A 24,146-nucleotide genomic window follows, 5' to 3' on the forward strand; every position below is an offset into this window, starting at 1 on the left:
GGGACACTGATATATGAGATGCAGGAGGCTTTTGGAACATGGCAACTGCCAGACTCCCAACAGACTAGATTAATCTAGTCAATCGCGCTGGAATTCCAGCGCATCAGAGCAGCCTCCGTTCTTGAGGATAGGCTCCCAGAATTATTTTTAAGGAATGTAATAGTAGCCAGAATGGCCAGTCTAATCCAATGTCCATTCTGTTGCAATGGCTTGTTAGCTAGTTAAGAAGTGTGTAGCTTTTCTAACCAGTTGAGTGATGCTGCATATAGAAAAATGAATTCTATATTGATCTGTAAAAGCAAGCATACTGTAACTTGTCACATGAAATAATGTATCAAATTCTGCTATTTTATACAGGTATAATGTAATTTCCCTGGTTTCATGCTGGTGTAATAGAGTTTAATGTGACCCAATTATCGTATTCTTCGCTTTAACTGTAGATGTTACTAATGATCAGCAAATGATTCAGGGCTTTTAAAAAATAGCTATGACATTAAAATTGTTGAAAAGCAAATTCTGGTTGGAAATTTTTTATATAATAAAATGATTTCTTAGTTTTCAGTAATTTTTAGAAATTAAAACAAAGAAAATATGTTTAACTGTGCAGTTGCTGGGAGGCTGGAACAGTCAATTTTTCTAAGGAATGTAACTACATATGTTTTAAATGTTTTCCATGATAAAATATTAGGGTTCAAAAGGCCCTAATGGTTTGAGAGCCTGTTACATATAACAAATGTTTACAGACTGGATGGATCCTCTTGGTTTTATCCAGTTATCTCTTTGCAATTTTTAGCTTCTTTAATTTACATTATATTTATTTTGCAAGGCTCAGTTTATATGATTTGATTCAGTACTGTCAAAGTTGGCTGACCGAAAGATAACTCCAGCTAGCTTTTGTATTACTTAGTATCATGCATTTGTGAATATAGGATGATTTTCTTATGTTTTACTCTTCCGGTCTTAATGGTAGAGATTTGTTAGAGCTTAATTGTTACTATCTCTAAAGGTACCAACATTGCTTAGCATGTGCACTGCCCCAAAGAGCAATTAAACATGCTCCAGCATTGTGCTCAGGGGCTCAGCATGTTGTAATGGCTATTTCAGATGGGACCAGGGGATGAAACTTGGAGCCCATGTCTATGTTCGTAGGGTATGTACATAAAGTCTTAAAGTCGCCTAAACATAGACCAGGGGCAGCGCATGCAGCCATTTGCCATACAGGGAAACCATTTTAAATACCTTGGTGTAGGGGGAGAGGTGGAAGGGATTGGTGGGGTTGGTGGGTCTGCCTGGTGTGGGGGGTAGAAGATGGGAGGCATTAGTTTAGTCAGGTTTTGGGCACTGCACATCTGTTCAGTTACAGGTTCAAATCAGCTTCTGATCTTAAACTGGTTTATGTGTAGCATCTGTCCCTAGACCTACAGATCAGCCAAGTATGGGGCCCCATTTTCCAGGGGTGAATTGGGTGTGGAGGATGGGGGCAAGTGCATTGCTGAAATTGCACTCCCCCCTTTGATTACTAGTTCACTGCCTGGAAGTGGCAGCAGCATTTCTATTCAGGGAGCAGTGAAGGAGTCACCTGACTTCATGACTCAATCTGGTTCCTTCTAAACTCTTCATTCCATAGAATGGTGTTTGGTGTTAATAGCCCTCTCTTCTTATTTAATGGTCTTCAGTTCTTTCTTCTGCAATTCTGCTGTTTGTTAGTGGCTCCTGGTAATGTAGCTCCTATTCGAGAGCTCTGCAGGCTAGTTTTAACTAGCTAAAAACATTAACTCAGATGTGGAAATAACTTTCAGAGAAGCCTTGACTGCACTGTTAAGATGCTTAAGAAGATTTTGTTTTATGAAACTGAAAGAGATGTAGACTTAATTCTAATGACTGGGGGATGAAAGAAACAGTACTGTTTCTGCTTAGTTTGTTGTGTTAATATATAGTATATGTTATAGCATATTAATGCCATAGCAAATTAATACACATTCCAATGAAGTTATATACAAGAGACCCTCGCCATTCACGGGGGATACGTTCCGGAGATCCCTGCAAATGGCGAAATCCGTGAATACTGACGGGGCTCCCTGTCAGACCCCACAGCCACCGCCTACTCCCACCCCATTGTTCACGGGGCCCCCACAGTGCCTGGGGACTGACCCCTTTCCCCCGAGTGCCGCTGCGGCTGCCTCTGGCAGCAGCAGCAAAGAAGATGTCACCGCCGCCACCCTCCCTGTCCCTGGCCCTCCCACACAGCACCTGGGGACTGACCCCTTCCCCCTGAGCTCTACCATGGCTGCCGCCGGGGGTTCAGATGCCAGCTCCTCCCTCCACGTCCCCGGTACTCGCTCCGCTTGCTTCCCAGCTCTGCCCTCCCCCACGAATGTTTGAATCTGCGAATCTGGAGTTTGCGAATAGCGAGGGCTTCCTATATGTTTTTGCTTCCATCTTCAAATGAATAATAATAGCCATGGGCTCCTAGCATTTTAGTAAAGTTTCTAGTTTCTTTTTACCTGGAGAAAAAGATGTGTTGTATTATACACAATTATGCACTGCACCCCTCTTTTCACAATCCTAGATCTGCCCATGCCATTTTCATAAGCACTCTACAAATGAGGAGCTTAGCAATCAAATAGACAAGACAGACTTAAGATAGAGAAGGGGATTAATGTACAAACAGAAGAATGTGATGACAGTAAATAGTAATGTTTCTTCCACCTTTTTGGGTGGAATAGTGTTGGTGAGGTGCCAGAGCAGTTAAAGTGATGTATCACAGCTCTTCAAGACTTCCTCTAAACACAATGGCACTTGATAAAATTTTTGTATTTTCAGGTTGCTTTATAAAAAATAATAATGGTAATGGTGGAGAGATGATGATTGATATACAACGCTTTATTAAAAACATTCAGGTTGCAGTGTCAGGCTCTACACAGTTAGGAAATGCCAAAATTAAGGTGGTTAGTGCAGTCTGTATGTATGCATTATGATTGCATTGTGATATAGTCTTTAATCACATGATCACATACTGTTTTTTCCACAGGACCATTTCTCATTTTGTGTACAGGATGGACCTGCTTTGGGGATGAATCAGATTTATGTAGTGCAGGAGACTTTTGTCTGTACTACCCCTGTCTCATTTGTTGCAGAAGTTGGAAGCTTTGTAATGAATGGGGCAGGGGACTGCAGGATGAGAGAGGATGGTCTGATGGGTAACACAGTTGTGTTCTGTCCTGGAGAATTGGATTTTGCTCCTGCCTGTGTCACAGACTTCCTATATGATGCTCGGTAAGTCACTTAAACTAAATTTGTCACTAATTGTGTCGTTACCAGCAGACTGATTTGTGGAAGTGCTGAAGTCAATGAGAGTTGTGCTTTGACTGTATAAAGTGCCGTGAAATGCTAGGTATTCTGAAAAATCAGGTTATTTCAAAGTGGTAGATATTTCTGACTATATATCTTTTGTATGGTTAAGATCTCCATTTGGGGATGATGCCATGCCCTCAGCTCACAGTGGCAATGCAAGGATAAATACATTTTTTTTTTTTTTTTTTTTTTTTTTGGAGTGTTTGGACATGAGTGGGTAAGTACCATAGAAATACCCATGAAAATATGAATACTGTCTCCAGAGCAGGATTTAAAGTCTGCAGTAAATAAGGCTTGGAGCCTCTCAATCACTTCAAGAGAAAACGTGCTTGTTGTTAATTGCTGTGATCATTTAATTAAAGTCTATCATATACATAAATACAAGGGATGGAATTAAGGTATTATAGGCAACCTTAATTTTGATATTTTTAACTTTTGTGTGCTTGGCTTTGCAACCTGAATAAAGGGTATTTGTTTGTTTTTTGTAGCATTGATCTGTGTTGGCATGTGATAGAGTTATACTTGTGGCGTTGTCAACTTTGGTAATGTTTATTTTAAGATTAGGAGACCAAGGAATTCATCCTTGATACTGAAATGCCTACTTCGAACTACAGTCTATTGACACATGGACATGAGTGTCCAGTGTCAGTAATGCCCAAATACTGGGATAAATTAAGAGCAAAACTTCAGCTGTAATTCTTTATGGTCAGTACTGATATTTCCCTGGCCTGTTGTCCATGGTCAGCAACAGATATGATAGAACTGCTCGTATGGTAGGAAGTGGTGATTACTATGGTCTTTTAAAAATCAAGCTGAGCATTATTTTAACTGGGGATTTTATGTTAAAGTTATCGAGGCATTAGTTCTGATTTCATGAGTAAATAAAGGGTTTCTGTCTTCGGGGTCTACCAGCAAAGAGAATGTGTTTGTTCCATAGCCTGTCACTGCATGCAGCAAAAGACAGGGATGGAGAAAACTATGAGGCATTAATAATGGCTAAATGTGATGTTAAATAGACAGAATAAGAATGCACATTCCACTGGCAGCCAACTCCTAGGGGAGCTAATATGTTGGTTTTATGATGGGCTGCAGTAGTGCTTTAAGCCATAGAACAGTATTTCTCCTTGCTGTTTTCTAAGAAAACCAGTTATTTTTTTATGAGTACTGCCCTGGAGTGTGTGTTGTTTTTTTTTTTTTTTGGTTTTTTTTCCCTTAAATTGCCACGTTTCAGTTTTCAAAAAAGTATCTGAATTTCACGAGCAGGGGCTAAAATTGAACGTATTTGCTTTACCTAAAGCATAGAGAATTATGTTGCAGTTAGACTGATTCAATACTACATATTCCAAAACTGTCACACAATTTACAGACTCTACTCAAGAAGGCCAAGGGAATAGAACAGCAAGGGTGTTGTGGGTCTGACGGCCTGGTGGGGGGAGATTATGGGCTAAAGAGAGAAGAATGCCAAGAAAAATAAAAATTATGCAGTTTTTGTATGTTCCATAAAACAAAAAAAGATTGTTTCATCAATGTTCCTACTCTTCTATTTCAATGGCAGCTTTAATGCAGCATGGAAAATGGTTTCTGTTGTGTGAATTTTAAAGGTAGGGAGGAGGAATAATGGAAATGGAAGCTAATTTTAGTCTAATATATTTTGAAAACTGTTAACAATACCATAATTATTCATAGCTCTTATTTCTACAATAGAAAAGCAAAATTCCTTTGGGTTAACTCAACATCTGTTGGACAAATTGGTTCAGTTTCATGAGTCTGTTATTAGTACTGAATGTAGATGGTGTTTTATGAATTCAGCAGTTAGGAGTTCAGTGCTCATATTCTTTTGTTTTGTTATCTTTTTTTTTTTTAATTTAAACAAGGTGCTTTTGGAGTTTATTTTTCACTAGCAAAGAAGTACCATAGTTAATATTCCTGCTATTTCAAGATTTTTCTAGATTTTATTGTTAGCTAGGTTGTTCTTTTTATGCAACATTTATCACTAATACCTTTGTTATAAAGTCAGTGAATCCCTGCTATTTGTCAAGGTCATACTAATGGTTCCTGAATTATTTAAGAAAAAAATTGCATTTAGAGGTTGTTCTATTAATCTTTACTGGTTTCTGTATTTCTGTTTCTTTATCTGTTTTTCCTTCTAGGTTAGGAAGGTAGCATCTTTTGTTGCTTAAGAGTGTGCGGGCCGCCTCCCGATCCCATCCATGTCGCCATGAGTGAGCCGGGAGCGATATGCGGACCCGTCTTTGTGCACGCGGGCTGTGGCCAGCAGCCCGGGCACGCGGGGTCGGAGAGGACCGGTGACGAGCTAGAATTAGTCACTGACGCGTAATGGTTGATTTAAAGATTGTTTACTTACACCGAAGATGGTCGCGCTGTAGGCTGGATAGTTTCCAGGTTCAGATCCGCTTAAATCCTCGTTAGAGGACTACGACTAGCTCTCTCTCTCCCACGGAGTTGTTGAAGCTCCGTGGGTCCGTTTATTCTCTCTCCCACGAAGTTTGCTAGGCTCCGTGGGTCCGTTTATTCACTCTCACGAAGTTTGCTAGGCTCCATGAGTTCGTTTGCGCGCAGGGAGAGAGATACATCTAGGAATCTGTCGGCGACGGGGAGAGGCTCTTAGTAGTTGATCAGGCTACCAGTCGGTCCGAGATTTACGTAGAAGTCCACGAGGTAATCATGGACTCCTTGCCGGAATTCTCTCGGATTTCTCCCGGAATTCTCGGAATCGGGGTTCTCAGGATCATCCTGAGATTCTTGGAGATCTCCGACTTGGGCGGAAACCACTCAAGCTTTTTATATGGCTAGCAAGCCAATCACTAGCCGCCACGTGTGCATAATTTAACACAAGCCAATAATGGGGCTCGAATTAAAATACAAATGGCAGGAACTCTTTGCACCAAGCATTTCTTAGATGCAAAAGAAATGCACCATGCAAAGAAAGCTACAAATTGGCGGGAAATTCTCCCTTGCACCAGGGTTCTCCTTTACAGCAGAAAACTCCACCATGCAAAGAAGCTGCAGTTTAGCTGGATAAATAATTTAGCAGTGCCGAAGCGCACACAAACAAAAAATCACAACTTTGGGTTGTGACAAAGAGTTCATAAAATATTTGTGTTAATTATTTCTAGGGTAATTTAAAAAGAAAGTTGTTCAAGCAACTTTCCTGTCAACATAAGTACAGAACAAGGCAAGAAAACCATAAATTAATGCATTCTTAACATTTAGATCATATTTAACTCAACCTGATGTAGCATCTACACAATACGATACTTAAATATACTCTTAAATTCTTCAACTCAAAACCTTTTCAGTTACTAAATATTGCCATGTAATGCATATATCTCATTCCTCAGAATTGTCAGCTGAATAAACATTAACTCTGACTGTAGGTAGATTATGAATTATAGTGATATGTATATTATGCTTACATGGGCCTGTAAGAGCACATTTAAGCCTATGTGTTTTATTGTGATTGTGGGAAGCTGGCTGTGTACGTTTTGGGCCAGTGGTGCAATGGATAGCACATCTGACTACAGATCAGACGATTGTAGGTTTGGCTCCTGCCTGGCTTGGAGAAATCTTTTCTCACAGGCAAGCTACGGAAATATGGGTTGGTTGAATGGACTGTAAGGTGGATAGAAAACTGGCTGAATCATTGGGCTCAAAGTGTAGTAGTCAATGATTTGATGTCTGGTTGGCAGCCATTATCAAGTGGAGTGTCCCAGGGGTCAGTCCTGGGGCCAGTCTTGTTCAATATCTTCATCAACGACTTTGAAGATTGTATAGAGTGCACTCTCAGCAAGTTTTCAGATGATACAAGGTTGGGGGGAAACAGTAGATACAGTAGATTGTAGATATGCTAGAGGGTAGGGTTAGGATTCAGAGAGACCTAGACAAATTGGAGAATTGGACCAAAAGAAATCTCATGAGGTTCAACAAGGATAAATACCAAGTTCTGCACTCTAGGATGGAACAGTCCCATGCACTGGTACAGGCTGGCGACTGCCTGGTAGGCAGCAGCTCTTCAGAAAAGGATCTGGGGGTTACAGTGAACAATAAGCTGAATATGAGCCAGCAGTATGCCCTTATTGCCAGGAAGGCTAATGGCATACTGGGCCGTATTGGTAGAAGTGTTGCCAGCAGTGCAAGGGAAGTGATTATTTCCGTCTATTCAGCACTGGAGAGGCAACATCTGGAGTACTGTGTCTACTATGAGGCACATGGCTTCTGAGAGGAGGCTGAGGGAACTGGGCTTATTTAGTCGACAGAAGAGAAGACTGAGTGGGGATTTAATAGTAGCCTTCAACTACCTGAAGGGTAATTACAAAGAGGATAGAGACTTGTTCTCAGTGGTGGCAGATGACAGAACAAGGAGCAATGGTTTCAAGTTGCAGCTAGGGAAGTTTAGGTTAGATATTAGGCAAAAACTTTTGTACTAGGAGGGTAGTAAAATACTGGAACTGGTTACCTAGAGGGGTTGTGGAATCTCTATCTGTGGAAGTTTTTAAGAGTTGGCTAGATAAAACCTTGGCTGGGATGATCTAGTTGTGGATGGTCCTGCTTTGAGCAGCTGGTTGGAGTAGATGACCTCCTGAGGGTCCCTTCCAACCCTAATTTTCTGTGATTCTGTACATTGTGTTCATCTATATTGTTCTTTAAAGGAATGTATTTGAGTATCCTGGCACATAAGTAGTTTGGGATGTGAACTGAAATTGAGCTATATAAATGCTTTCCTTGATTTGTAGTGATCATGCTGAGAGGAAATATAACTCTGTGTTTAATTATGTACTGGTTTTGCTTATTTCCTCCTTCACAATACAGTATTATGTGTGGGGGGATATTGATAACATGAGAGTGTAAGGGAGTGATGGAAATGGGGAAGATAAGAAATAACAGTTAATTGTGATGGGGCATAGAAGTATGGACAGGAGTGGAGACTGTCCTTCACTATTTATACGATTGCCTGAACTCCCATTTGCTTAGCTTTGTCTTTCTCAGATCACTGAAGTGGGCTTCAAGGGAAATTCTTGTGCCTGAAGTTTTATGCCAAGTCTGACTGTGACTTAAAGAATAATTTAATTCTTAAGCTGTAGTTGTGCTGGAGTTGAAGAAAGGCACTTTTGTCTTCATCATAACATTTGTGTAATCGTCAACAGCAAAATTAATCTTGGATGATGGATAATCTAGCAAATCTGTGTTGCTCCCACTCAACGCAATTTTTTCTTATTAAAAATATTCATGTTACTTCTTTAGCTAAAGTCAGAAAGATCTGATTTTAATTGTTTGTTTTCATGCAGAAAGAGCAGGCTCCCAGAAAAGTTTTGGGAGTTCTTTCCCTGTAAGGCTAAGCACAGAAATTACACACAAACTGGTATAAGTAATTGGAAACCAATTCAGATCTGTAACGCAACAGAAGTTCAGTGCAGATAAATCACTTTCAAAATGGCTGAAGCCAGTTTAAGATAAACCTCAGTGAAGTCTGTTCACTTGCTTATTGGCTCATCAGTTTAGACTGACCTGCAAAGATTAAATTGATTCAGCCTTGGTTTTTTTGACTGTCTGTACTTAGCCTAACTGAACTCTTCCAAGTTCATTAAGAACAGTGGATAAATATTGAGTGCATTTTTGCTGGAAGTGGTCAGTGGCTCCCTGAATTAGTGTGGGGAAGTCGCATTGTGGCATGTGCTTCCAGTTGGGAAGTGCACAAACCCCTCCTCTGAATCTCCTGTTTTTGGAAAGATTCATTAAAAAGCTGTGATAAATCAATGGTAGTAGAATTTGGAGTCACAGGTCAGATACCCCTTTCTTGTATCAGTTGTAGTTATAAGAGGTGCCTGAGACAGAGGGCTGGTAGGAGAGCATCCTCTTTGGGATTCAGAGTCCACATGTGTTCATCTTCTAAGGACACTGCAGAGCCAATGTATTTCGATGAGTATGAGGGTAGGAAAGTGGTTAAAGGATCTGATGGCTAGGTGTAGGAGGTTGTGGTCTAGTAGGTGAAATATTTAAATGGGATTAAGGTGCAGACATATCTTTTTATATCAAGGATTTGTGATCTTGTTTATATGCATTTCAGATTTATAGAAAAACCCTCAACAAGTTTGGGGGTTTTTTTAAACAGCATCTAAAGGAATAAATAAAAAATAAACAGTTTTTCTTCTGTAAGGGATATTGTCATATTTTATCATGAGAAATTACTGAATGTATTATAAAGAACAAGTTTTCTTTATCACAATCCATTTACTCCTAATTGAGTGATGCAGTAAGTTGGTGTGTGCCTTTTTGTTACAGTCTGTTAGGAAAATAACTGTCATCAGAAGGGCAGAGCACTGATTTGTGTGATTGCGTTTGTTGCAGAAATTGGGTTTGGTGAGAGCCCAATTAGTATAATCAAAGGAAGTAAGAAAAATTGCAGAAGGAAATTTACTACTGGTGTGCATGTTGCATTTTGTGATGAACAGTATTTTAAAAATTGTCTTGCAGTAAAATAGGTTTTGATTCATTAACCCCTCTGAGGTAAGTGTGCAAGCATGTTCAGCCTGAAGAGTAAGGATTGCCTATAGAACCGAACATATACTTACTTGGCAAATTGCTACAATAAGAATTAGTGATATATTGTTTAAAGTGGCAAAACTGCTGTTACAAATTGCTTGTGATTTAATGTCGTATATTGAACAGAAAAGGGCATCAGTGCATGGAGTACAGAATATAATTTGTTTGCCACTGTGGTATGTAATTTAAGTACCTGCCCTGTAGTTTTTAATTGACCATGTCACTAGAGGTTCTTTATGCCCTGTTGGACAGATATGTTTTTGAAACTGGATGACACTTGTGAAACATATGTGGTTTCTGACACTGAAGAAATGTGTTAGAGCCCTAGTAGTATAGAAATTTAAAAACAAGTTTCCAGTGGACACAGACATATGAAATCCAATAATAAAAATAAAATATTTTGAAAAAATATGTGGTCTTTAAATTGTAGCATGCTTTACATACACCTGGCATTAGGAATGGTGAGTTAAACTGTAATATGGGACTTGGTTCAACAGGAAATGCATATATTTACATAAATTGCATAGTTTCAGCTATCATAAATACGGCTTCAATGCAGTAGTAAGAGTAAAGCCCAATTTAGTCATAACCAGCATACTTTCTGTTCCAGTCAAAGTGCAAATAGCCATGTAATTAACAATCTGTGGCTCATTCAGTTTAGCTTAGTTAAATGTATTGTTTTTATAATTCTGTCACTTCATAGCAAGAGAAGTTGACTCACTTAAGAACATTTGAAAAAACAAATGCTCTTGGTCACTACCAGGTCCACAGAGCCAAACAACAGGATCTTCAGTCTTCCCTTCATCTTGGCAATAGAAATAAGACCTATGAGTATGACTGGCTTGATTCCAAACTCATAGAAGAGCTTGCCAGTTGGCTTCTTGCCACCATAAACTGCATGGGGCAGCAAAACCTGCTACAGAGCTGGTAGACAGTTTCTCTCTTTAGGGACCTCACTTCTAACATTCCATTACAAATTGGCTTTATTCAGAATCTTTTATCATTAATTTTTTGAAGTCTGATTGCTCAGCCTTTTTTGGACAGCCCTTTTCTGAAGAAGTTTTCTCATCTTTCTTATCCCACTGCATAGGCACTTAACATGGCAAAAAAGCAGACAAAGAAAAAAGAATGCTTCTGTTGTGCCTGTATCCTTCCATATTGTATCAAAGCCATCTTATGCTGCTTTGTGTCCTTGATGGAAGCTCTGCCTCTTTAGGCAGTGGAGCCTGCATTCCCTTTTTTTGGCTCTGCTAACATCCAGGCACTTGCACAGCAAATACCTAAGGATACTGCAATGTGCTTGGTCTCTGCTGCTTGCTCAGAAGAGCCAAGTGTGATGCTATCCAAGAGAAGAAAGTCATAGGGAAGCTCTACTCTGCTGCTGAAGCAGCAGTACTTGTCTAGTTAGTAGTGCATACAGTAGCCCTTCTGACTTCTGAAAGATTCCTTGAAAGGTATTTTTTCTCTCTAAGGGGTGTGTATATCAATGGAAATAGGCAGATAGAACTCACAAAACTCCAGCTTCAGTAGACTTCCCTTACTTATTCTACCTCTGATATGATGGGAAGAGCTTTTTCTTCCGTAAGGGTGGGGAGCACATCCCCTTTTCTGACTTTCCAGTAAAACTGCTAGACACAATGTGGACCTGAGGGGGTGAATACCAGGTGGCTGCTTTTTTAAATATGTCAGTCTATGAAACTCCTGGGCAACAGACCCACTCTGCTGTGCGCCAGCCAGGGATCCTATACTCTGGCAGAAGTCTTAGTTCACTAGTTAAACCATTTTTATGGCCTTTCTTCACTGAGATTTAGCTAGGAAGAGCTCAAACAGTTGTCAGGGCCCTATGCTATTTTTCTAAAAAGAATTTAAAAAACAAAAATGATGCCAGGAGCCCCACGATAACAAACCACTGTGTACCATATGATGAAAGAGAAAAACATTCAGAAAGAGAACAGATTTCAGCTTCAAACTTCCAAGAGGTGTCGGATATAATTCAGGAGAAAGATTTATGAAAAGTGAATTGTGTGTTCTGTGAAAAACAGTAGCTCTTCATATTAAATGTTTTCCATTCCAAGTGAAAATGATAAACTTTCAGTTGCAGTAAAGGCTTGTAACCTGTTGTCTTTAACTCACTGTTAAAAATGGAGCCAAACTTCTTACCTTTTCCTCTACTTTGGTGCTTTGATTGCTTTAAAGGAACTTTAAAGCTGCTGCTCTGAGGAAGATGGCTATATATTGATAAACCTATTTAGTACTTATATCATTTTTTGTTATAAAATAACTCCAGTCAGTTATACATTATTTTAGTTAGAGATACTCATATGTTTCTTTATTTAGTGTCTTGTCTTATATTTTTCTTCATAGATGACTTCCTAGATTAAGACCATGAATACATCAAAATTATACATGATATGGTGAAATTGGTTAACCAATCTGCTCTGTCTTAAAAGTGTATAATTACTGAGATAAAGGATAAGTCTGTAGCTAGTTCCGAAACAGAACTGTGGTCAGTTGCATATATTGAGATTTGCAGTTCTCGTTCATGGAAATGTACTTGTATACATTTTAATAAAACTGATTTTGGAAAAGTACCTTCGATATTCATAAGCGTCTATGCTGCACGAAAGGTATAATTCAAATAGACGTTTATATATGCAATGCATTATATCCCTCTAAAATTTAAATTAAAATTGGAATTTTAATTGTTTTTAGAAGGAAGTTTGTGCATCTTGTTTTTATACTGCCTATTTCTGGGAATCTGGAAACTCTGTGTTCAAGAACTCTAAGGCTCAAGAGCACTCATGCTCTCCTTCTCAGCTAGTTGTATTTGTATGTGCTTTTAAATTATATAAACTTATGAATTTACAAACATATGGGTTGTAAAAAAATCACATACATGTACATATAGTATTATAGTTACATATATTGCATATGTATGTAATATACATATGCAATATGTATATTACATATAAGTGGCTGAAGCACACAGTAGTATGGGCCAAAAACGGTTATTAACCTAGGATGGCTGCATTCCATATGAATGGTAAACATGGAAGGAAATTATGCAGGTCATCAAAAACAAATTCCATTAAAACAGTTGTCTCTATCTACATATGCACGTTGCAAATTCTGTAATAAAGATATAGTTAAAAGGATCTTTGTGTCAGGTTGTTTTTTAGTTTAAAAATATTGAGCACTGGGAAGTTTTGAAAGTTAGAAATAGTCCAGGTGGAAATGGAAGAGCATAGCTGAGGAGGGCAGAGGTACAAATGTGTGCAATTTATCATGTTGTTCCTTAGTTTCACGTGGGCATAGCTGGCGTGTTTGTCTCCTCAATTTAAAATCTGAATTAATTTACTCATCCTTCAAGTTCAGTCTCCTCTGGAGTGAAAAATACCATCTGTTTACAAGTGAATAGCAATGCTATACAGCCACTTTGGATAAGAAGCCTTGTATCTGATTTAAAGAAGGGCATCCATAAAATCCAAAGAATAATTTAATGTATTTTTAGTTCTCACTTTGCCTTTAAATAGAGAATTTTATTGTGGGTTTTCTTTTCCTGTTCAACAGGTATGGAACAGGGGAATGCAGATGGAACTAACAACAATACTATCTCAAACTTTTAAATTCCAAGTTTTAGGTTGGGTGTACTTAAAACCACTTCTTCCTTTCCATGCAGTTGTATGTGCTGTTACAGGAACAGTCCTTTTATGGAAATCATCAAAGATAAATGAACTGGGATTTGAATAAAAGAATCGGGTGTTGCCATACATGGTTACTAAAGCTATGTTCATATGATGCTATATATTGGCTTCTGGTTAATAGCTGATATGGAACAGAAACAGCTGTCCCCCTGTGCCATGATCCTGCATGAGCTCCTGGTATTAGAAATACATTGCCTAAAGGTCCATTGTTGCCCCATGAGAGAGATGTTGCAGTTAAAGGAAATACGATTTTGTGAACAAATTTCTAAACCAATCACCTTTTACTCCTAGACAGATAATAAGAGATTCAGATTCAAGCAAAATAATAAAAAATCCTGCGCACACATTTCTCCACCTGCCATCTCTTCACTGTTCTTGAGCATTTTGGTTAAACCTGTCATGGATCTTATGGCCTTGTCTCCCAGATTTTTCTCTCTCCTTTGTGGTTATGAAATCTCCTGGATACCTACAACAGGCCGTCTTCAAGGTACAGTATGTTTAGAATATGTGGTCAAGAAGATCCATTATTTAGACAGCCTGTTCTTTTGTGTTCCAGAGTCTGCTTTTTGAAAAGCCAGTTTTAGCCCACTTGCTTGTTTTCCACTTGGGATTTTTCATGGAGACTCCTCCTTCTGCTAATAATCTGAGTAGAATTTATTTTACCTAAATTGTAGTCATCTTTGTTGTCAAGTAGGTTGGAAGGAAGACTATTTATGTTAATGGATCTCAGTTGGTTTTGGTCTGACAGCTACATGATGGCAATCCTCATAGCAAATAGCTAAATCATTAAATGGTAGTAGGCAACTGTCATTCCTTCTAGATCATGTGCATGAAGGGTCACTAGGACCTTTGACGCGTACACCTAGGGAGGAGTATGGGGGAGTGGAGGCTGCCCAGACCTATCCCCACCTTTAGAGCATTGAGACCGTATCTGAAGGCCAGACCTAGTCCAGACATTCAGTGCCTCAATGGCTATAGTTATACCTAATCAAACCTAGGTCTCCTGCGTGGGAGTCAACCAAATATTTTTAAATTCCATGTAGAGAAATTGCCTCACTTGTCATGCACTTAGAACTTTTTTCCATTAATATTAATTTTCTCCAGGAAGGCTTGGAAAAGTTTATCTCAGAGCTTTAAAGCTCATTGTCCTCAACTTAGAGCTTTTTGAAGAATTGAGGATTCTCTGTAGATTTCTCTGTAGATTTCCAACCAGTAGTTTTACAGATTTTTCCAAAGAGGCAACTCCTGAGCTTGATCAGCTATTTGAGTTTGATCAAAGTGATTTAATAAGGCAATCTGGTAAGGCCAGTGACATCAGGGAACTGGACTCATTGACCTGGGAAGTCCTTTCTACTCTTACATTTTTATAGGTAATTCGTCTTGCCTCTCCTTAGAATATGTTTTTTTTCCAGGTTGGTATCAGTTAAAATAGTGTACCTATTAAACTCTCTTAGATGAAGGACGCTGTTATTTCCTTTTCCCCCACCGCTCCCTCGTATATTTCGTTATTACAGGGTTATTCTGGGCCCTTTCCCAGGATCTGTTCTCCTTTTCATTTAAGTGCGGTTACCTCCCTTTGGTCTGTCTTCTTTTCTCTGTGTTTCTAAGAGAGATTATGAAATTCTCTGCATGTAAAAACTCAGTTTCTGTTGAGTAAAGTGAAAGATTTGCAAAGCAAAAATATTACTCTTATAATGGGAAGAAAATTTCCATATGCACTTTTATAATCTCATGTACAAGGTAGATAGAAAAGCTCAAAACCGTTTCAAGCTTTCTAGTTTTTTGGCTAAGATGCATTTTCTTGACGGAACAGGAAATAGTTTCTACTAACAAAACATCAGAATGGACATTGGAAGTTTTCCACTTCTCCAAATATGCGATATTAATTTTCATGTAGGAACTTCTGTGCGAACAGACTTTGACCATAGATTTTGTAATGTCAACAGTTGTGAAGTGGGCCAGTAGTTTGCAAGAAAGAATTGTTAATTTACCTTGCACAAACCCATATGTCAGTCTTGATGAAGGAATTACCTGGTAAATTTTTATATAGGGGTCTGACTAAATGAATGGAATGGTCACTTCTGTCCTTACAAAAATCTATTAATTTTTTGTTGCATGCTGTGTGTTCTGAATTTAATAAATGTTTGTGGTGGTCACAATTTATTTGTGTGTGGCATGTAAACATATTTGGCTATGAATTATTCACAAACTACTGGTATTCATTTCATTATTCACTGTTTCCTGTTAATTAATCAGAGTGCTTAATATTCTTAGCCTAATGATTCTCAACCAGGGTGTCTTGAGATGCAGTCAAGGGTGCTGCACAGTGTGAGCACTGTTGTGCAACAGTGTGCAAACAGGATTCACAAGATAAACCTATAGATTTTAAATAGGGTTTCATAGTGTTAAAACTGTTCTGACTCATTGAGTTATCTTGAGTTCTTTGCAATAAAAGAATTGCTCTCTTATTTTTCAGAAGTCAAACAGTAAGTGAAAAGTAAGAGCTGGCGTTTTGTGAGGGGTATCTTGACCCTAATGAAGGGTGTCTTGAATCTAAAAAGGTTGAGAACTACTGCCTTGATGATATAATACTGTTTTTATTCCCTGGCTGGATGAGTAAGTATTTGTAGACATAAGGAAAAATCAAACAAGTCACTTGATTCAGAACTTTGTGTAACCGCAGATTTGTTCAACTTTTCATAAGACTTGCCTGTTGTGCATGGTCTCACAAATAGATTACATTGGTAGGAGAAAAAAGGGTCAAAAATACCGTCAAAACAGTGTTTGTGTATTTGTTTGTTCATACATAGGAAAAGCGTCTTTTGTACTCCCCTACCTTTCATATTAAACGATGCATGACTTTTGTTTTGTGTGGTTTGTGTGCTTTCCTTTAGGACTGTATGATAAGTTTAAGTGATTTTTTTTTTATATGTAATTTGTCATGTAACAGAAATGCGATTTAAAAACTACTACAACCTTCAATTAAGAATCTCACCTTTCTCTGAAGTTAGCTTTCATTATCTCCCTCTGCTTGCTTTTACTGATATTTATCTATTGCTGTATGATTACTTTCTAGGAATTAATGATTGTGTGAGTAAAGGAGTTTGGAGATAATCAAGGTAGCACTACATATTGTAATGTTGCTCTTGGGCCATCTGCCTGTCAAAAGTGAATTTGGTAGTAAGCCCAGCTGTCTACTTTGGCATGTTCTAATTAGCAGAAATCTATGTTATAGTAAGGCCAATTTTTAAAAGATTTTTAATAAAAGTGGAAAAAAAAACCCTCTACCCAGTTCTCCAGTACAAATTTCTGCTTAAGAGATTTTTATTTCATCAGTCTTTTTTAATCTTCTGCGTTCTGTAACGGGATAGCTTTCTGTGACACCTCTCAAGTCATTAATCCTAATTGTTGAAGACTAAGTGCTTTGGTGTTTTCATTGTGAGGCCTCGTTTAAATAATTGGAGTGAGTGAGGGAGCATCTTGTCTCTCTGTTTGTACAACTTAACAGTTGGGTCCACTTACTTTTAACACTACTGTCCTGTGGTGAATGCTTTCCAGTCACTACCTCCACGTTGCTCCTGATTGCAAAGTCAGAACTTCAGTAGCAATTTAAAGAGAAAATGAAGTGTAGTTGCTGCATTCCAGGGGACTGGGAAGAACAATATATGTTCAGTATGCTTACTGAATGTGGAAATAATAATTATTAAGCTAACCAACAAAAAGTGTATTCTTATTAAAATGCGTGGGTCTTTTCAGTATAAGCATATGACTGTGTAATGCTTTGAGAATGGGTCAAAGATTACACATAGCAAGGAGTTCTGTGATTGGTTATGAACAAGTGAAAATACTGTAAACTTTTGACCCTGCTACAGCAAGTGGAGCTGTGTAAAGCACCTACAGATGGCAGGATTTAACGTACAGTCGGTCTCTTGCCCTTTCTCGGCAATTATGATCATATTACACCAGGCATACAGGAGAAGTCATTTTTGTAACTGTAATACAGTGCGTCTTTGAAAGTTTTGTATTTGCAGTTGCCTGTTTCATTTTTGTATGGACCATCAAGCAGCTTAGCCAAAATAATTCAACTTTTGTTGTTGTTGTTTAACTTAATGATTTCCTGACTGGTTTGCCAAGCTGGCATTTGAACAGAAAATCATTTTGAATTATTTTTGAACTTTTGGACTATAGTGGACTGCTGAGCTCTACATGCCAAGGGGAAGGTTTTATATTATTTTGTTGTGGATTTGGGAAAAGGGTATATTTTTTTTACCAAAGGATCTAACAAAATTAGTTATCATTAGCATCATTAAACAATTGCTATTAACATAACTTTGTCTCAACAGTCTTTTTATGTGTGTAAAAACTGAATGAAATAGTACACATTATTTATTTGGTTAAAATAATTCTCTGTCATTTAAAAATCAGCATTTAAAATGTTGTGGTGTTTACCTGTGAAGTATTGGGCAAATTAGATAAAGCAGAAGAATTTTATGAATATGAGGATAAAGATGGTCTTCTCTCTGTGAACTTTATACTGTCACTTAACAAAATTAGAAGCACAATAAATGCTAAATTGCACTTTTGGCACAGTTACAGTTATTAAGTCATCAAAGGATATTTTGTTGTAACCAGCTTTTCATGGATCCGATTAAAGAGGGAGAGAGAGGATGGTATGGATACTCATTTTGTGTGTGATTGCATTCAGATCAGCTTGACATAGTGACATCAAGTAAAGGATGGGTATCATAGAAGGCATACTTGCTTGTATTTGTTAACCAGCCACTACCTTTCTCTCTCCCTCTTTGCTTCTCAGTTTGCCGCCTAGCTTGTAATCTGATTCCTGTGCCAGATGTTGAGAGGTGGAGTGTTGGCAATAGAGGCTTTTAGACCAATCCACTGAGGGAGGCTACTTTATTATATCTGTGGTTTGCAAAAAATGTCCTTTGGTTTTCCAGAATGACTTTTACTGAGACTAGAAATTGGAAGCATATGATGATGATATAAATGTGATAAATTTGGGGGGGGGAAAGAAGGTTCAAACACTATAATAAAGTCTTTTAAAAAATGAATACGGAATCTTATACTGTATTTTGACAGTACTAAGTTTTACTTCTTCAAGCATCTCTCTTCCTGGTACAAGTCAATGCATTTTAGCCATGTCTGCACCCATAGGAGAGAGCTGATGATGAAAGGTTTAAAGCACTTAAATAGTTTAGTGGCTACTGTAGAAGCTTGATAAATTCACTTAACGAGGTTTTTAAGTTTTCTAGATGGATAAAATAGATTGAAAGAAAATTTCAACTCTCAAGTGCTATAGTCAACATAAACAGATTTTTATTGGTTGGTAAGTGCTTGAAAATGATAATCTCAAGGATCATCAGGCCAAAATTGTACATATTATTAACATTGGTATGTTTGTAGCCCTAGAATACTTCTGATGCATTTTCCTTAAAATAAAGGTATACCGTATTTTCTTGAATACAGTATGCTTTGGAATATAATATACAACTTGTTTATGAAAAGCAGAACGAAGATTTTTTCCCCTGGCATTATGGCTGCATAGAACAAGGACAGAGCCTTATCTTCAACTGACTTACCTTCCCTTTCCTGCTTAAGTAAGGCTGAAACCCTAGCAGCTGCTGAAGACTAGTTTCCATTAGTGGATCAATGATTTTGAAAAGAGATAGAGACTTTGAAAAGAAATAAAGAACTGGGGAATGAAAGAGAGACCAGGAGCAGCTAGCAGACAGCAAAATTGCCCTAAAAAGGGTTAGCCTTATGAAGACCATTCAAGTCTTGAGCATATATTAACAACCTTCTTTAGAAGCAGGACCTTGGCTGCTCAGCTGCTTTACCTGTGGTAGGTTAGGATGTTAGGTCTGTGCTGTCAAGGTTGACAATAGTCTTATATAGAGTTTAGATTACTGATTGTATAGGATGGTTTGGGATGATCCTGCTTCAGGCAGGGGATTGGACTAGATGACCTTTTTCTTCTCTGATTCTATGAAAAAGATAAATCACTTGTTAACACCTGTAGGGTAAAGAACAACGATCCATTAAGTTTATTCAGGCAGCCGAGATTATAATACCACAACAGGAGTCAAAGTAGAATGTTTCTGTCCTGGGTAGAAAATCAGCTTCCCTACTTAATACACATAGCCCAGTTTTGGGGGAAGGGGGCCTGATTTTGGAACAAAAGGTATGTATTGTATATAAGAAAATATGGTATGTTTACTTTAAAATCCTTATATCAATCATAAGAATTCTCATTCTACCATTGATGAGTATCCTTAAAATTATCTAAAGGAATTGAGTATAGTACTAGGATTCAAATTGTTGTCTCGGCTCTGTCACTGACTTGCTGAATGGTTTTTAGGGTAATCCCAGAACTGGTCTCTCAGTTTCCCCATTTGTGTCGATATAATTATTACCTGCCACTCTACCTCACAAGGATGTTTTTGACATTACATCATAAAGTTGGTGTAGTGTTTTAGACGTGCATTTGTTGTGTATGCATGCTCATCTTGTATGTTGAGTCCTAGTATTGTGTATATAAAAATTTAAAAAATCATGTGTTAAATATTGCTATTATTTTCAGTGCATACAATGGATGAAGAAAATCAGGAAAGGAACAAGTTTCACACTTCTGAAATGAAGTGAGTTACTTTATGTTCACTTATTTAAATTGCAGAAACATATTTAAAATTATTATAGTATTCTCAAGTTTTTAGTGACTTAAAATGGATATCTCATTGTAGAATATAAAGTTTATACACTTTAACACATTCTTTCTCCTTATAGAATAACTTATTTATTTTATATATTCTTAGCTGGAAATAAAAAAAGGTAGTGGTTCTTCTAGTGTTGTTCAATTTTAGTATGCAAACATTTCCAACTTGACTTGCAAAAAAAGTTCTTATCTATAATTTTAGGAGTAGGTAAAACTTCTGTGTACAATATTAGGTAAACCTTCTTACATTGCTACCTAGCTATATCTAATTTATTTTCCACTTTGTCTGCATTTTGAAAATATGACTCAGAAAAAGTTAACATTTTCTCATGCTATAACTTGAATCCACTTAGAAGAAAAGTGCGTCTTTTAATTTTCTTACAGAAGAATTTTTTTTGTTCAGTTTTTAACACAGAATATCACATGTCTGATAGGAATTACAGAAATGTTTGCAGTCATCTATCTTTTCATATTACCTTGCATTGAGCCAACAGTTTCAGGTAATCAATATTTATCTAGTCTAATTAATGTTTTCAGTTAGTATTTTAAAGGAGACAGTCAATGTCTTTATATGGAACATTCAGTCAACCTCAAGTCAGCTATTTCCTGACGTGAAATAGCCCATCCTCTGAATAGGTGAATGGCTTAAAATAACGCTACTGCTCCATTTTTGTCTAGTAATTAAAAAGTAAATAAATGCTAGCCCAGAGATGGGTGACCCCTGGCACGAGTGCCAGTTAGTGACTGGTAGAGACATTTTCCTCAGCACACCACAGCAAGTGGCTCCCCTTCTTCTGCCAGCCCACCCCACAGGAATTGTATCTCACCCTCAGTTCATCAGGGAAGTGAAAACCGCAATTTTAAACAAGGTGCTGTTTTTGCCTCTCTGCTGGCTAGCAGCAAGCAGTGGGGCTGCTGGGGCCCCTTGGCCAATCAGCGGCAGGGAGGTAAAAATGGCACCAAGTTTAAAACTACAGTTGTCACCTCCCTGCCAATCAGGAGTAAGCTGCAAGTGCAGCCCCTCCACCAATCAGTGGTAGGGGGGCCTGCAGGGGAACCTGCAAAATTAAAGGTGCTGCCACGTAGCCCACTTGTACCGTGATTTTTGGTAAGTCCCTATCTTTTTTCTTTTTTTCCCTCTCTTTTTCTTTCTCTCTCTCTCTCTCTCTCCTTTTTTTTCTTTTTTTCTCTCTTTTCTCTCCTTTCTCTCTTCTCTTTCATTTTCTCTTCTCTTTCTTTTTTCTCTCTCCTTTTTTCCTATTTCTTCTCATTTCTCTCCTTTTTGTCTCTTTCTCTCCTCTTTTTCTTTTCTCTCCTCTCCTTTTCTCTTTTTTTCTTTCTCTCCTTTTTCTCTCTTTCATCGCAACGTGCTTAACAAAAAAACTGAATACACAAGAGCAAAGGTAATATATGTAGTTTCACTTATTGTCACCAGGTTTAGAATTTTTAGAAAACTTGATATTTACAGAAAAAGCAACATTTATGATTATTAATTATATTAATATGCAGTGTATCCTGTCATGTACCCGCCTGCCCTGGTTTTGTTTTTCTGGCATGCCGACACTCCAGCACCTTACAAGGTAGACATTGCGTTTTTTTCGGCACTCCTGCCAAAAGCATTGCCTACCCCTCTGCTAGCCATTGTGTTCCCCCACAAAACAAATATTTTTTTTATACTTATTCTGGTACTTTTATGCTTGAGGCTAATAGTAATCATTTGTTCTTTGATATCCACAGGGGTCAAAACATTTTGGAAATGATTCATTTAAACCTTGGTAAATGAACGCATTTCCTTAAACTTTCAGTGATGTCAGTGGCATAGAGCAGTTTGAGTACAGGCATATATACATAAGAAATTAAAATTGTGCTGAAATATTTGTTAAAGGAAAGCTAATTTTAGCTTGCTTTAGTGTGTAATCTCTACAGGTATTTAAGTAGATTTTGCTTTTATAGCATATGATGTGCTTCCTATTAGAGAGAGACATGTCTAGTGTGAGACATCTAAGAGGATAGTGCAAGCAATAGAGAGCGCTAGGAACATGTGCGTGTGATATGTATGCTGTACCAATTAACTTTAAAATGTAAAAGAAAAAAACAGAAATTCAATAATTTTGTTTTCCAGACAAGTTAGAATTAGATTGCTGCTGGTCCTTATGAGGAAAAAAACCTAACAAAGAGCTGGGAGGGGAGGGGGGATGTGTTTCTTTATCTATTTTAGCTTAGATCACCGTTTTGACCTCATGACAGTCAATCCCAAAGCACAGCAAGAGCAACTATTAGCGTGCAGATTAGTGAAAAGCTGATTGGATAAAGCAGCAGCAGTTCCCATGTTTGGAGATGTGACCACTTAAAGCTAATAAGATTATAATAATTTACATAGTATCTACTTAAGCACAGGTGTTGAAAATTGTAGCAAAAATATTAGTAAAGAGCTTAAATCCAGTAAAGTTATGAAGCAAAGTCTGGCCCAACTCATTCCATGTTTAGCGATAGAAATATGCGCTGCACAGTATAAATGCCAGTTCCTGTGCAAACAGGGTTGTGCTCGTTCTTGTCCTTGGTGCTGATATCCCCCCCGTTTATACTTTTGAGTTGCATGGGAATCAAGGACTGAGCCCAGCTGAGAAGTGTTTACTTACTCTGTTCATTACATTAAAATATTTTTGCAGTTTGGCATACATATCAAGACTTTTGAAAGCTTCTTGTAAACCTTGTGAGGGGAATTTTGATGACATGAACATTTGATTTCACTGTCTGGAGAAATCAGTTTGCACAAAAGTTATATATCAGGCACTTGGCATTCAGAAGGTGTTTTACATTTTGAATGCTTAAAAATTCATTTCTTAAATCATTATCATAAAATGTGTAAAACTGCTTAGTTGTGGATAGCTTGTTTGGGTAAAAATATACCATATTTTCTTGTATACATTACACACATTTTCCCATTAAATCAGTCCTGTCCTCCCCACAAAATTAGCATGTGTGTATTAAATGGGGAAACTGTTCTTTGCTGGAAAAGAAGCATGGCTGGAGACATGGCATGCCATGCAGCTGCCAAGATGGCTGCCACTTGTCTGGCTCAGCAAGCTGAAGTGGCCAAGTCCTGTGTTAACCTCCTTGCAACTCTAGGTATTAGCAGAGCACTGTAGCTTGTGCCTGATGCAGCAAGTGAGCTGCTGGTAGTAACTTGATGAGATTTGTGACACTTTATTTACAGGAATTTGTATGTGAAAAATAACTGCTTACAGTAAAGAACAGACAGTCTTGGTACTGCCCTTCAAAAGATATGGGACAATCTTGTGCGACACGGAATAGGTCTTCCTGGGAGCACAGGGTGTTCAGGAAGTGTGGCATCCCAAGAGACTGTCTGGGTGAGGCAGCAGGAGCTTCCTGCTGTGCGGGCCGGGAGCGGTCCGAGGCCTTCGGGGGCACGTGGCGGGCAGTGGCCGGGAGCCCGCAATGGTAGGGCGGGTACTTTTGCACGACAGACTAGAATTAGGCACGGACTCGTAGCGGTTAATTAAAGATTGTTTTACTTACACTGTAGGTGGTCGCGGTGCAGGCAGGAAAAACTTTCTTGAGTTGCAGTTACAGACAAACACAAGCGGAGTTTGCTAGGCTCCACTGAAGACACACGAGTGGAGTTTGCTAGGCTCCGCTAAACAAACACGACAGAGCTCTGGATACCCTTGACGAGCGCGCAAAAACCGTAGATACGTCTTAAGAAGAATTTAACGAACGAGACGGGAAGAGGCTGGGGGTTGATCAGGCCGCCGGACTCCTCTGAGACCCCCACA

General features: G+C 38.3%; 1 protein-coding gene across 6 annotated transcripts in view; it reads left to right on the plus strand.

Annotated features, from left to right (window-relative positions):
- NCOA2 (nuclear receptor coactivator 2) overlaps positions 1–24,146 on the plus strand; it is a 263,699-nt gene that overhangs the window by 72,471 nt on the left and 167,082 nt on the right. Inside the window, exon 4 of one of the 6 annotated variants that reach the window (XM_025200409.1) lies at positions 20,218–20,275. The exons of 4 other annotated variants lie outside the window; for them this stretch is intronic. The gene's annotated coding sequence lies outside the window, so the exon portion shown is untranslated. Of the gene's footprint in view, positions 1–3,253; positions 3,277–20,217; positions 20,276–24,146 lie in introns of those variants that run through there. One more of the 6 variants, XM_025200421.1, reaches the window with a different exon arrangement.

The sequence above is a fragment of the Alligator sinensis genome, unplaced genomic scaffold (assembly GCF_000455745.1).
Source record: "Alligator sinensis unplaced genomic scaffold, ASM45574v1 scaffold71_1, whole genome shotgun sequence".
NCBI lineage: Eukaryota > Metazoa > Chordata > Crocodylia > Alligatoridae > Alligator > Alligator sinensis.